The 14136-nt window shown below is 39.1% G+C and overlaps 1 protein-coding gene across 3 annotated transcripts in view; it reads left to right on the top strand.

Moving 5' to 3' along the window:
* Positions 1-14136, top strand: part of HIVEP1 (HIVEP zinc finger 1) — a 121068-nt gene that overhangs the window by 5242 nt on the left and 101690 nt on the right. The gene's annotated exons all lie outside the window — the stretch shown is intronic.

The raw sequence follows: 14136 nt of genomic DNA, 5'->3' as shown, positions 1-14136 counted from the left end.
TCTATCACCTGTCACCCTTGCTACCTTGAGCATTGCTAGGTTTGACCTTGGTCTCCTTGCTCCTCTCCTGCCTATGCACAGCCACATGGTAGCTTCACTGTAAGGGGCAAGCAGGCAAGAAAGCTGCTCTGCAAACTGGCAAGCTTACATGTCCTGGCATTTCCTTGAGAAAAATCCCAGTGCACTTTACCAGTCCCATGTGAACGTGAGGAATATGATCCTATGGATATTTGTTACTGCCTTGGTAGAAGTGGCCCTAGAGGAATTAAATGAGAGGAAAAATGCAGGGCAGTTGAAGAGCAGACATCCATGTTGAGGGAGAACATGCTTCCATCCCCGCCCTTTTGCCCAGCTTTTGGAAGAACATGCTTCCACCTGCACCCTTACATGTAGCTGTCATCAGCTTTTTTCAAGTTAATTTTACAGTTGCAGTATGGAAGCATCCCTTCAGAGGAAAAAAGCCATTACAAAACCACAAACATCAACATAAAGCTTTAGGGGCAGGAACAGCATTTGATTCTGGTTTTAACTTTTTTATGTCAAAACACAGCAAACATTCTCATGTGTCTCAGTTAGTTTACAGTTGAGCGTCTCTCAAGGGCTTGTGCATACAGCTGTATCTGAGACCTCATGTTTGCAGACTGTTGTCATTGCTACCACTAACAGTCTCTGCTGGAGAAGACATTTTTGCAGTGTATTTATTCAGGAAGTGCTGAGTAGCATTTTGGTATGATGGATAAACCTCTCTCACAGATCAGGAATTTTACATTTCTCCTACTTACAGGATGTGAAGTAATAAATCAGAGCTGAGTTTTCAATATTGCTGCTTACCAAGTTGCTGACATAACTGAGCTTATGTTTTCTGATCAAATATGAGACTGATATAATTTTACTACTCTGATATCTACTCTTGTATTGCTTGAAACTTAATAGGAGTTAAATCTATTGTAAAGCTCTATATTCACTTAAATAAATAATCTAATTAAACTCTTTAATTGTGTAAGAAATTAGTTGCCTTTTTTTCCTTGTGTAATTTCTCCAGTCATTTAGCTTTTACCAACCCCGTTACAGCAGTTTTCATAAGTTCCTATTTTCCTACAACTACTGGAGTTCTTGAATGAGTTGAGATGGGTTAAATGTTGGGAAGGGAAATAGCAGTGTGTACAGCAAGCCCATAGTTAGGAATTATGTTGGAACAGCTCAATGATTGTCAAAACTACACAGGTTGCTGTAAATTTCAACACCTTGTGAGCAGATATTGCTACTGTCATGGGTTGTTAGAGGTGAAGTGATTTGAAAAATCAGTTTACTTCTCATTAGTTATACACAATTTCCATTTCTAGTCTAGATAATGAAGAAAACTGGATTTCACTTTCTTTAGTCTCCTTATCAGTCCCCAAGAACATTGCAGAAAATACTTGCTTGAACCCTCAGTTTGTGCTGGAACTTGTGGCAACTGAAAGGTTTCACAGGTCTGTTTTCTGACAGCTTACTTGTGCGTATGCAAAGTTAGACACACCTTAAATTCATAATATTAATTAACTATTAAAACTTTTTAAAAAGTTGATTTAGCATGTGGTTTAATCCATGGTAATTGGTATTGATGACAACTGAGTGTGCAAAAAAGCATAAATGTATATGGTCGAAGGTGGAACTCAGCAGACTTGGCAACCAAAAAAGTATGTTCTGTAACATTTGAAAGACAAGGGTGTAAGATTAAGTAACCTGTGTTTTTACAGGTTTTTGGGTTAAAAGCTATTTTTACGTTGTCTAAACCTGATTGTCACCTTTTGTACTATGTACAAAGAACACTCCATGGCCTTACCTGGCTTCTCCTTCCCTGCTGCCAGCTCCTCTCATTGCCCCATAGCAATCAAATTGCCAACAGCTTTAACTAGGCTTGCTCAGAGCCCATCAATGTTTAACTTTTTTGGAGATCACTGTTGAACAACCCTTGAGACACTCTCTATGCTGTTGTGCATTAGATGAGTTATTTGGGTTGCACTTGCAGTCTAAATCAGCCCGGAGAATAAATAACCAAGAACCTAAAGTATTTTCCCTTAAAAAAAACCCCAACACAATCCTTCTCTCCCTTCCTGCCAAGAAAACCAACAGGAGAAAAACCACCATAGAGATCCCCCCCACACACTCCCATTAGTTAATTTGAGGTTTGCTGCAATGCAGGAATAAGTTTTGAAGGCTTTAATATTGGCTGTGTTTACCGTAAGCAACCTTATTGTCTGGGGAAAATAAAGTAGCGTTGTTTAATATAGAGAGGTAAATTTAAGATTTTGTCAGGAAACCTTAAGGCTCTTTGTTTTCTGTCATGGCTTGATTTTGCTCATTTTGTATATTCTGTGAAATCTGACAGCCTTTGGCAGAAAAGCTGCGGTCCTAAAGTTTTAGGATCAGTGAAGATCCTCATATTCTGAAGATTTCACTCACTGTCTTTTATCCTGAAGATTTCACTGTCTGCTTATAGATGATTGAATATAGTGCTATACTGACCTGATGTTACAACAGGAAAAGAAACCTATATAAGTAAGATGGGGTATGGAAAGCATTATTTTGCAAATAAAAATGAATCCAATTAGTTGGCCATTTGTTTTCATGAGTGTATTAGTGACATGGCTTTGATGCCTGTTTGCATCTGAAAGAGCATGTTGAATCTGAAGGTACCAAGAAGGCTTGTGGTGTGCTGCCCTTGTTTCATTAGGTTCTTTTGTCACATCAGCCTTCCCTGCTTCTCACTGCAAATCCCTCCCTAATGTGAAACACGTTGCCATCACCAGCAGGCTGCTCTGCTTTGGGCTGTTTTGGTAAGAGGAGTCACGCACAGCATCAGCTTGAGTCTCGTGACCCAACTTTACAGTCGTTGTCATCCCCAGCAGTGGGGCTGAGAGGCTAAAATTTGAGAGAAATTAGTTTTCTGTGTCTCAAAGAAAGATGTGGATTGGATGGATGGAAGTTCTGGAGAGTGTTTAGTAGTTTCAGAGGTGAAGGCCAAATGTATGCGTGGGAAAAGCCTGGCATGGGTTGTCCATCAGTGATGTGACTGGAGCTGAGTTCATAAGCAGGTGTTCCTGATGTTGTCCTAGTCTTTTAAATATTAAGGGTGTGTATTGTGTTGCTAATCAAAAGCATCATCATTCCTCCTTCAGAAAACAAAAAGGGAAATATTTGCAAAAGAGGAAAATACCTGTCTTGCTCAGACACCCAGAGGTCTCATTTTCTTATTTTTCTTTACCCTTTTAGCTCACTAAAACTAACAAAAAGACTCCTTTGCATGTGGCTGCACTCTGTGTTTACATGGCCAATTGATCCACACGTGTAACAAAACATTTCACGGAATCTGTAATGTATTCCCAGAAGTACAGTTACATTAGAGAATCATGCTTTTAGCAGGGCTGTGGGCTTGGTTTGTTGTCAGATGGTTGTGAGGATATAGAAGGAAAAACGGCTCATGTTTTTGTTTACTTAGAAGTACCCAATTGCAGAGTTTAAAATGAAAAGTTTTATTATGTGTACCCTGTTTAGAACAGTGCTGTGATTCACCAAAACAAAACTGTAACAAATATTTTGAATTTTGTCTCTTTCTAGATAAGCTTTCTGTTATTTTTTCAGAAGACAAGTTGTTGCTGTTTTTCCTTCTCAATCAAGTATTTCTCTTTGGAAACAATGGCAGACAGGTCCATAATGTTCAACAGCCGCTTCCAAATCTTCTAGCGCTTTGCATTTGATAAAGAAATGCAAGTATAATATGAGTAACTTTTTCTGAATAGATTGATAGCTTTGCAGTCATCTAAAAAGCATGCTTAAGTTTGCTGGAAAGCTGTGTATGTAATGGTCTTAAAATGTACAGAAGAGCTGGGCATCTTCTGTTTCTCAAGTGTGAGTTAACAAAGTCTCTCTGTGTTGTTTTAAGATTGTAATGTGCTTTTAGTGCTGAAATAAGTCTGTCTATGTTGAAAGCTGACAGATTGATATTCCTTATTAGTGTTGGTCCTGTGGCCTGTATAAGTTATGAATAGATTTGTGTGCTGTGCTTTATTTATGATTTTCATCAAATGACTTAATAAAAATATTGAGCTTTCTCAAGGCTTGCTTCTAGAATTTGTGCTTGCTTGAGTCGAAAGAAATGTAAAAGCATATTTGACTTTTGGGTCTTTGTATTGTTTCTGAGACAAAAAATGATGCCCTAATTGAGGATGTTCTAGAGGGGCTGCTGGTGCAGTATTAGTCCATCAGAAGTGCTGGTGGTTTGCGCTTTGTGGCTTACTTGTGGGCATCTGCAAAGGTGTTGCGTATATGTTTTGCCTAAGTTTCTGGAGCAAGAGTGAGACACAGGTGGACAAGAAGTCAGAGTTTTGACTTGGTGACTTTGCTACAGAAAATATCCTGTGATTTGGCAGCAGTTTTTGTTTCTGTATGTCACATAGTTTTGTATAATTTCTTCTACAAACCAAATCTGTGCTCCAGACATCTCTCATGACGGTGGAGAGAATGCATGGCTCTGTTAATTTATCACCAACTGGAGTACCAGCAGATCCACCTGTAGTGCAGTGAATAGACAGATCTCTTGTTGACCACAGAAGTACTCTCTCCCTGTGTGTCTTGAGTTTCTCATTTGAGATGTGGAAGGATAATGTTTCTTTTTTTGCTTTTTTTTTTTTTGTTTTACTGGTTAAAGGTGTAGGATCTTTAGTCTGTGTCTTATGGTGTGTATGGTCCAGCATCTTGCAAATTAGATACCAGTGTGCCTGCAGACCTTAAATTTTTTATTGTGATGTGAATGATGTCTAAATGCAATAAACTGTCCCACATACTCCATGGTGTAAGAAAGGCTATGTTTAAAGCTGCAATTTGCCACCTTTCCAATCACCTCTATTGCTCCTGTCTCATTGTGCCGTGTTCCCAAATCTGATCATGTGTTTTCAGCAGAGTGTAGACCTATTCACTGCCAGGATGGTTGGGGTATTTTGTCAGTAGCCACAGTTGATGGACAAAAGCCTGTTAAGAGTGGATTGCAAGAGGGGAGGGAGCACTAGGGTGGATAACAGTGGTCACTGTTGCCTTGAAACAGCTGTGTTGAATTTCTGCATCTACCACTGAGTTTCTTGTGTTGAGACTGAGAGATTCTGTTACAAAACCTTTGCAGTCACCCACTAATAGTGAGTGCTGCACTTTGCCTTGAGATTCTCAGGCACAAATTCTGAGTTTATGCAACAACAGTTGTTCCACTATGGTGACAGTTTGGTGCAAAATACTGCAAAAGTGCAAGGTACATTGAAAAAAAAAAATAAATCAAGGTCTAGGTGATGTAAGCTGAAGATCCAAAATTAGCCAACAATTTTGGCATATCTTTTAATCTCTCTCTGTCTCTTAATCCCTCTATGCCTCTGTTTTCTGCTGTAAACTGAAGATACCAGTTCCACATCAGCTTTTAATGACTCAGAAGATGAAGTTGTTAGTGTTGTGAAGCAGACACTTGGTGGCTAAATAACGGAAAAGATGATGAAGAAACTGGTAGTAAACAGAGCCAAGCAGTGAGCACAGCTCAGTTTGCAACTGGCTTCGTTTGCATAAACACCCTTGCTTTTGGCATCCTCCAACTTCTTGCTGCTTCACCTCACAATCTTAACATTTAGAAGGTATTCTTAAAGCTTACTTCCTAACTTCTAAAATACCAAACTAAAACCCCAAGACATTCTACCATATGGAACCACAAAGTTCTTCTGTGAGTCATCGACGTTTTGGGACCTCAAGCAGCAGCGCAGGTTTCTGTTGTGTGACCTGGGCAGCGTGTGCTGGTGTGCCCTGCCTGGACCTGGCACAGGGCTCTGGAGAAAGGAATCTCTCCCATCAGTGAGTGTTCGTCATCATGTGTCAGAGTTTCACACTGTTGCTGAGAAAGCCCCTGAAGCCAGAAGGGAATACTCACTGGCAGGAAAGGTCTCTAGAGAGGAACAGCTTTAATGTTATTTCCTAGTTGGTTTTGAGACTGGTTTAAGCCATTGCTGCTGGAAGAGGAGGTGGTGTAGTTTTCCTGCCTCCTGCCCACCTCAGATGCTTGTTGCCCTTCTCACTTGTCTGTTTGCTGGCCCCACCATGGAAGTAGTGGCACCCAGAGCGAGTTATGCCAGCATCATCTGGGCTGGCTTTTTGGGCTGGGTTGGTTGTTCCCTGATGCTGTACACCCTTGCTGGAGCTGGTGGCAGTGGCAGACAGGGAGAGACAGTGCAGAGGCAGGAGTTGTCTTGAGCCTCTTGCTTGAACTCATGATGAAACTATGTTGTAAGCATTTATTTGCCATCTGTGAGCAGCAGGCTTTTTCAAGCTTCTTTAATTGCCCAAAAGCATGTCTAGATTTTCATGAGGATAACAAAAGGTGTGTTCCCTGTTTCTGCTTTCTTTGCTTTGCTTTCCAGAACCCTCCTTCTACTGACGAATTTCCAAACTTCACAAGTGATGCAGGTTCTTAATGGATGACTTTAGGAATTCTATTGTACTGGTAAGCCAGCAGGAAACTGAACTGGTCTCAGCTGACACCTTAATGAAAAATAAAATAAAACACACTCTCTAAAATTTGGCATAGAACTTTCATTCAGAATGAAAAAAAAATCAGCTAAGATTTATCAAATTCATAAGGAGATCCAGAAAACTAAACTTGATTGTAGCTGGCACTGACAGCTCTGAATATATAGAGATTTTTGCATATTCATGCTAAATATTGGGGAAAGAGAATTGGAATAATACAAAGAGAATCTGCTGGATATAGACCATGGTGAAAATAGGTGCTTTCAGAGGGTGTTAAAATAACATAAAGGAGGAAGGTGTAAGAATGGTATTCCAGCTAACAGGATTGCAAAGAAATACCTGCAAGAATGTTGATAAAAAATAAAAGAATGGAGGAAGGAGCTTAGTTCTGCTCTTTTGCTTTCAGGAAACAACAAATTGTATTTTTATGGAATAGAAAACCATTATAATTGCAGTTAGATATCATACTTGAGCTGGAAAGGAATGGTCAAGGGTAATGTCAAAAAAATTGAATTCCTATGGAAACAAAAAAGTAGCAGTGAACTGGGACTTGAAAGCTATGTATAAGCCAGTTTAGATTTCTTTCTGAATTCATTGAGGTGGAAACACTGCACGTCTTTAAGTCTGCATCACCTTTACATCTGTATCTTCTTTATTGCTAATTGAGCGTGGAGTAAGAAATGCTACAGAATTTGACATTTGCTGAAGCACGAACTCCAGTGTGTTAGGAAGGTCATGAAGAAAATGGTAGCTGTGGAAAGAGAAACAAAAAGTAAGATTTCAGCAGTTGTTCTTGCACGTATTTCTGTTACAGCAGGCAGTTGACCTTGGGATGAAACTAAGACCAGCCTTTTGAGACCAAGAACAATTACATTTTCTAAGAACCAAGGTTTCTTATGAGCATTTAGGAGAATATGGCTTTTTGTTTAGTTTTCTGGGTTTTTTTAAGCCCTCACATCTCAGAATCCATATTTGGGTTGCTGTGTGTATGTAAAGTAACTTTAAACGGTGGGAGGGTGTGTGTGTGTGTGTTTGTGTGTAAAAAACCAAAACAAACAAATGAAAAACCCAACAGCCACCGAAAGAACGTGTAAATAGCAAAATTCCAGAGAACCTTGGTTAAGAGAGCCTTCTTGCAGATTTATGGTCAACTACACCTTAAATGGCTGTTTTGAAAAAGGCAAAGGCTTGTGGTCTGGTGTTTTCACAACTGACTTTTTAGGGCTTCAGAACTATGCAAGTTTGTTGACTCCTGTCAGTATTTTCAAACTTTGAAGTCTTCAGTCCACTGGGCTTTGCAGTTGTGGTAGTGTTAATGCCATGTCTTCTGCCCAGCCCAATAAACTATCCAAGAACATTGTTACCATTTAAAAATACTTGTTCTAATTAATTCTTCTCAATAAAAATACCAGAGGAATAAATAACAAATAATAAATAATAAAGCCAGTGTTACTATGAGTGTCTGGGCTTGTGTCCCAAGTACTTGCCTGCTGCTTCAGGTGAGGATTCTTATCTATGGAAAGAATTCCCAGTCTTTAGCTGGGCAGACAGGCAAGCAGCAGGACCTTGGGCAGGGAGCTCAGTAACACAGTTGCCTGTATGTTAGGTGCAGCATCTGTTTGACCTAACCCTTTGCAAAATTGTTGAGAAAATGAAAACTGTTTTTTTTCTAACCACAGTCAGCTGCTACCTTCAAAACAGTCACTCATAGCCCACCTTAATGTATTCAGGAAACTTTGCCAAAGACTGTTTTGAGAGTTATCTTCTTGTTTTGATTTTTAATGCAGGAATTGTTCCCTTTCATGGTGTGTATTCTGAGTTTCTTCTTGCAATCAGATATTTTGATTTCAAATTGCAAACTGCTGTAAATATTTATGCTGGAAAACATAAAGTAGACTTCCTAGAGCCACACATTTTTAGAGAGCTGGTTATACCAGTACAAAGTTCCTAGGCTGGTTCATTCTTTGGTATGTTGGACTTCTGTGTTAAGCATTTTAGTTCAGAAATGGCTTATGAGATTATGGAGAGAGAAACTGGGGCTCTTAGTTGGAAAACTAAGATTTTCCTTGCTGTGTTAAAACAGATAAATAAACTGGACTTTAGGTTTCCACATTACATGTGTTGGGCAAAGTGCAGTCTTTCCCACCACTTGTTTAAATGTATCATAACTCAGAATATTTGCATTTAGAGGAAGAGGGGGGGAAAACACCATGGCAGATTTTTGGAGCCTTCAGTAAAGCATTTATGGGGAAAGTAGGGAAGCTCTAGTTCAGTAAGTGAGGCAGTGCTGTTTGTTTTTAAATAAAAGCTTTTAAAATGCCTTTAAAACTTCTATCAGAATGAGGCTGCTCAGAGACTATGCTGGCTTAGCAATTCCTGTACGACCTTTGGTGGCAGGCTGAAGAAGAAATCTCTTTGTCAGGATCCACAGGTTTTGAAAAGCAGAAGGTGGGTTTTTGCTAAGGCAAAGTTGAAAAAGTATCTGTAATTGAAAATTTAATCTTTATCGTATGCATATGGCCAGTTCAGTAAACTGGACTTAGCATCTTTGATTACCAACAGAAAGTAGAGAATGCATGTTCATATTTGAAATACCCATGAACTTTCTTCCCGCTGAATTCCTGTGTGTTTTAAAGATAAGTTCCCAGCAAGTGCCCTTTGTAAATTCCAGGAGAGACCTCCTGAGCTGAAACTGGGAAAGGTTTGGAATGAGCTGCAGGGAGGAAAAGCAGCGGTTCAGCAGGAACCCGTGGTGTAGTGTCGCTACAAAACAACTGTGTGTGTGTTCCTAGTTACCTATGAAATATGTGGCTTACTCCCTGCCAGCGGTGGTAGTCATGGAATATCCAGAGCACACCGCATGATTTCCTCTGATTTTTGGCCTAATTTTGGGGGCTGGGAAGTAGGGTAAGTTAATATTAAATGGCATTGTTTTTAACTACTGAGCTCTGTTAAGTCAGATGGGAGATTGCAGGCTTGTTCTTACCCTGAAGTTCGCAAAGCAGACAGAATACAGAGCCAGGAAAAAGAAAAAATGTATGGAAGTGACACTTCAAATATAATTGCTGTGGTGGTTTTGTGTTCCATTACTGTAAGGAATCTCTAGCCACCATGCTTTTGGAAGTGAAGTGCATGTCTCATACTCAGTAGATGTATGGATTTTACCTTCCTCCCTGCTTCAGAATTTCTTACAGAAATAAGTATTTCTGTCACAAGTCCATGGAGAAATGCAATGGTATATGTATTAATAATGTTTAAAATACTATATTAGTATAATTTTTATTAGCAGAATACCTAATATACCCAAGTGTTCCTGTAATTCTCCACTGTCAAGAGGCAGAGCAAGATGCGTACATGGCACAGTTTAATGCCAGGAATTGTAAAAGAGTGTAAGGGCAGTGCTTTTGTGGCTGAAAGGCAGATTAGGAACTGTGAAAATACTAAACTTGGTTGCAAGAATGATTTAGTCATTTTCAAACATATCTTTATGTAGTTCACGATGAGGACTTGCTGCATTTTTCTCAAGTATTGCATGTATTTGTTAGGAGGTGTGATAGGACCCTTTTTTGTGTTAACAGTTTATGGAACATTTAATTTTGTCTTCCCCTGGTGTTTTTTCCTTTATTTTAAACAGCATACATTTCTGTGACAATAAAATATTACATTTATTTTAGAACACTGCCTGCGTGTGCTATGTAGATATATGTGTCCGTTAGTATGTCCAGAATTGTGTTTTCCTTACGTGCTTTTTTTCCTTTTCTTTCTTAAAATTCTGAAATGGTGATGTAACTTTTGGAGATATCAGGAGAAATTGCTGTACTCATACCAGATGGTTTTCCTTTTGTCAGACTTATAAAATGCAATTGGTCCTTAGTGCCCTTTCAGCAAAGTCTAGTACCAGAATTGCTGCAGAACCTGTTCATGTACATGTACATTTCTGCAGTGGAAGAAAGCATGCCAGTTTGTCTTTTTTGGCTGCTAAAATGTGGGTCTGCCTCTCTGTTGAAAGGGTCAATCTTCTCTCTCTTAGACTCATTAATTAGGCTAGAATCCTATCCTAGAGTGAGAAGGCATCACACACAGATGAGGCACATCCCAGAGCTCGTGGGACGTTTTCATAGGCACCCAGGTGGGATGTGGGCTTGGCAAAAAACACATTTTAATTATTAATGTTTCCCCAGTATCTTATGTCTGACTTCCATCATGCCTTTTCAAAAATAAAGAGTGTATTCTTCTTTAAGAATTTATTTTTTTAACAGCTTCTTTTTTTCTTCTTCTTCTGTGATTTTTTTTCTTTTCTATGATTCTGCCTGCTAATGCAAGTATGACAAACAGTTTAATGGTCATGTAGGAAACAGAAAAATTCATAGTGTCATCTTATTCCTGCCTGGTTTTTCCTCCTGTTTCAAAACCTGAAAAATCTTTGATACTGAGAACATCTCACACATTTCAGTTTGCTCCTTGACAAAGTTGTAGATACAAAAAAAAATACAGTTAAAGGATGTTCTGCAGGAATAACATCTGTATAGTGCTTTGAAAAAGCAGAACAAGAAGTTGGCTGTGGAGAAGCCAAGTTTGAAGCATTGGATACCTGTATGTAACATGCTTGGGAAGCAAGGACAAGTAATGGATTTTCAGGATATCTGAAAACTGACCCCATTATTTTAGGCAGTGTTTCTACAAACAGTGTCTCCAAGAAAAAAGAGAAAGTGTGCATATGGATGCATTTCTCATAGGTCTGTATAAACACATTTAGGACTGCTTGAAAGTGAAAAAAAAAGGGGGGGGTTAATATTGGAATATTTTCCCAACTTTTACAGTAATTTTAGCTCTTTTGTTATTTTTTGGGGAAGGGTATGGAGAGGGAGATGGGGAGAGCAGTTCTCAGTTTTCCCGTTTGTAGGAGATTCACATTCTAGCAGCTTTTCTTTTGAATTTTCAACATCCATGTTTTAGCAAAACACTGATGAGATTTTCCAGTAGATCTCTTTAGTCAAAGGAAACTTGAGTGTGATAAGCAGGCTGATGTGCCCCACATGCCTGGCAGACTCCTTTCTTGTGTCACTTTGTAGCCTCAGGGGTAAAAGATAGATTGAAACCATTAGAATATATTTTCCTGTCGACCTTAGTATTGCCTGCAGTCAAGTGGTAAAACCTTATAAATGCCGCTTGTGAATTTCTGATTTTCAGTTTGACTGCTTCTGATTTTCAATTTGCACAGCATGGCCAGTGATGGTCCTAGCTCACCAGCATGGCCTTCCATAGTTGGATGTATTAGTTTATAAAAACTGTTAAAAAATACTTGGAAACAGGTGAGAATCTGAATATTAATTTCATACAAGTGGGAACTATTGGCCTGAAAAGGATGTAGTGGTCTGTGTTTTCCAAAGCTGAAAGTTTCTGGCTAACCACGTAGTTCTGCAAGGGCATTCAGAAATATGAAATATTTTAAAATCTTATGTTATGAGGGAAGGGGAGAGAGGAGACAAAGCCTGGTGTTAAGATAACAGAAAAGGGTTAATGCAAATGCACATTTATGTAGTGGTTACCTGCAAGTAAATTGCAGTCTGACATTTCTAGGAAACATAGTCCTAAAATGTGTCTCTTGAGCCAGTGTTGTAAGTAATCAGCTTTTTCTCCAAGAGGCTTTAAAAACACAATTTTGGCAACCGTAACTAAGGCGGTATTTTACAGAAGAGCCCCCAGTAAATGGAAAGCAAGCTGGTAATCAGTTTTGATTAACGGATCTGCATTCTGTTATTTAAATGTTTATATCCTGATTAGCATTTAGGCTGTATTTAAATGTGCAATTTTATTTTAGCAAAATATGAGGCATGGAGAATGGAGATAATCTTTCAGATGCTAAATGTTGGGGATGTAAGGTGAAGAATGTGTACCCACCTTCCTTAGCCTTGTAAAGTGATATTGATGTGACTGATATTTTCACTTCAGTTGTGGGATTATGGAGTTTCGTAATCAGATATGACTAAAGGAAGAAGTGTTTGTGTCATTTAAGTTACAAAATTAAGTTTTAAATTAAGTATTGAGACTTTTGTTCCTGAACTAAATTTCTCCTGCTCCTCATTTTGTTAAACACAAAGCAAGTTGAGCTGGTACAAAAGTTTGTAAGTTTTTTTTTTGATTATTTTAAGAACTGGCAATCTATGATAGCATCTGATCATCTAAATCTGCATTTCCATTGCTTCATATATGTGTGGAGAATAGTTACTATTCCTTATTTTGCTCATAATGCGTTTTTTTTTCCATGCAAAAGCATTGATTCTGATGACAGTTGTTAGCTACCAGAGATAGTGGTTTGCTTTGCCAAATCACTTGGGCTGGAAAGCTGATACTTTGTGGCCAAAGGAGCATGCACATCTTTCTGGGTTAAAGAAGATCCCAACTTCATGAAAAAACTGACTGATTCAACAGAAAGGTTGGCCTGCCACGTAAGCATGCCATAAAAAACGAGCATCTGACAGCTCTGTGGCTTGAAATAGTAGATCTGACACAGGCATATGGAAAATTCATGCAACAGGGATACTGTATCAAAACAATTTCTGTAGAGAGGCAAAACGGAATCCTTTCCCTCCCTTCCTCCCCTCCTTTGCTTTCTCGTGACTCTCTGTTTTTATGTTTGCTTCTTACCCTATGCCTTTTAAATGATGCCTCTTTAAAAACTGACTTCTTACACAAGGATTGAGCTGTTCTCAAAGAAATTTTAGGTAGAGTGATTTAACTTTGAAAGGGAATATTCACACAGGGATAACACCAGGAAGGTGGGACACTTCTGAAAAGCCACTGCTGCTCTTCCTCTTAACGTGACTGCCTGAAAGGAAAGACAATGTACTGTGCTCATGAGTTGGACAGGGAATTCCTGCACAGGGTGACTTGACTCTTCCTTCTTCCAAAGCAAACTCAATATCCTTTCTGTGCCTTCTGATGACACAAACCTTTTCTCCCCTCCACCTGCTGTATTTCTGTTGCATTAGGTTTGATATCCTCTGCAAGGTTTCTTATTAGTCTTCTACCTGGTCTTGTAGAGTAGACTTCTGTTTACACAGAAGGACTTCTGTTGTTGAGCTGGCAGAGGTTTTGAGGACTGGGAAGGAATAGTAAGTAAACATATGCAAGCAACAAATGGAACAATCGCCCTCCTCTCATGGTGAGCAAGTCTATAACTGATATTACTGGCTTTTTTTTTTCATAATTTTCTTTTTTTTTATCCTCCCCTTCTGCTTTTCACATTTTTCGCCAACTGTCATTGGGGTTTCCATAATTTTAGCTGCATTTCTTTCAACAGACCTTTGAAAATAAGATATTGCTGTTGCAGCTACCATGAAGCAAAGAAGCGGAGGCACGGGAGGATTAAGAGACAGCTTAACCAAGATGTGTAGGCACCTTGGAATGGTCAGTTAGGGTCATGCTGGGCAATGAAGCTAGGTCTTTCCTGGTTGGCCTGGTTAGCAATGGTTACTGCTGACCCACTGTTTTCCAACAGATCCTTTCCTAAAATGTTTGAGCTCTGTGGTTCTCTTTACAAGAGCCACCCATTCATGTATTTGTGCCTACCACTACAGGGTATAGATTAATGAAATA

Source organism: Haemorhous mexicanus, chromosome 1 (genome assembly GCF_027477595.1).
Source record: "Haemorhous mexicanus isolate bHaeMex1 chromosome 1, bHaeMex1.pri, whole genome shotgun sequence".
In the NCBI taxonomy this organism is placed as follows: domain Eukaryota; kingdom Metazoa; phylum Chordata; class Aves; order Passeriformes; family Fringillidae; genus Haemorhous; species Haemorhous mexicanus.
The sequence above is the reverse complement of the archived record's forward strand: the minus strand, read 5'-3'. Positions and strand labels throughout refer to the sequence as shown.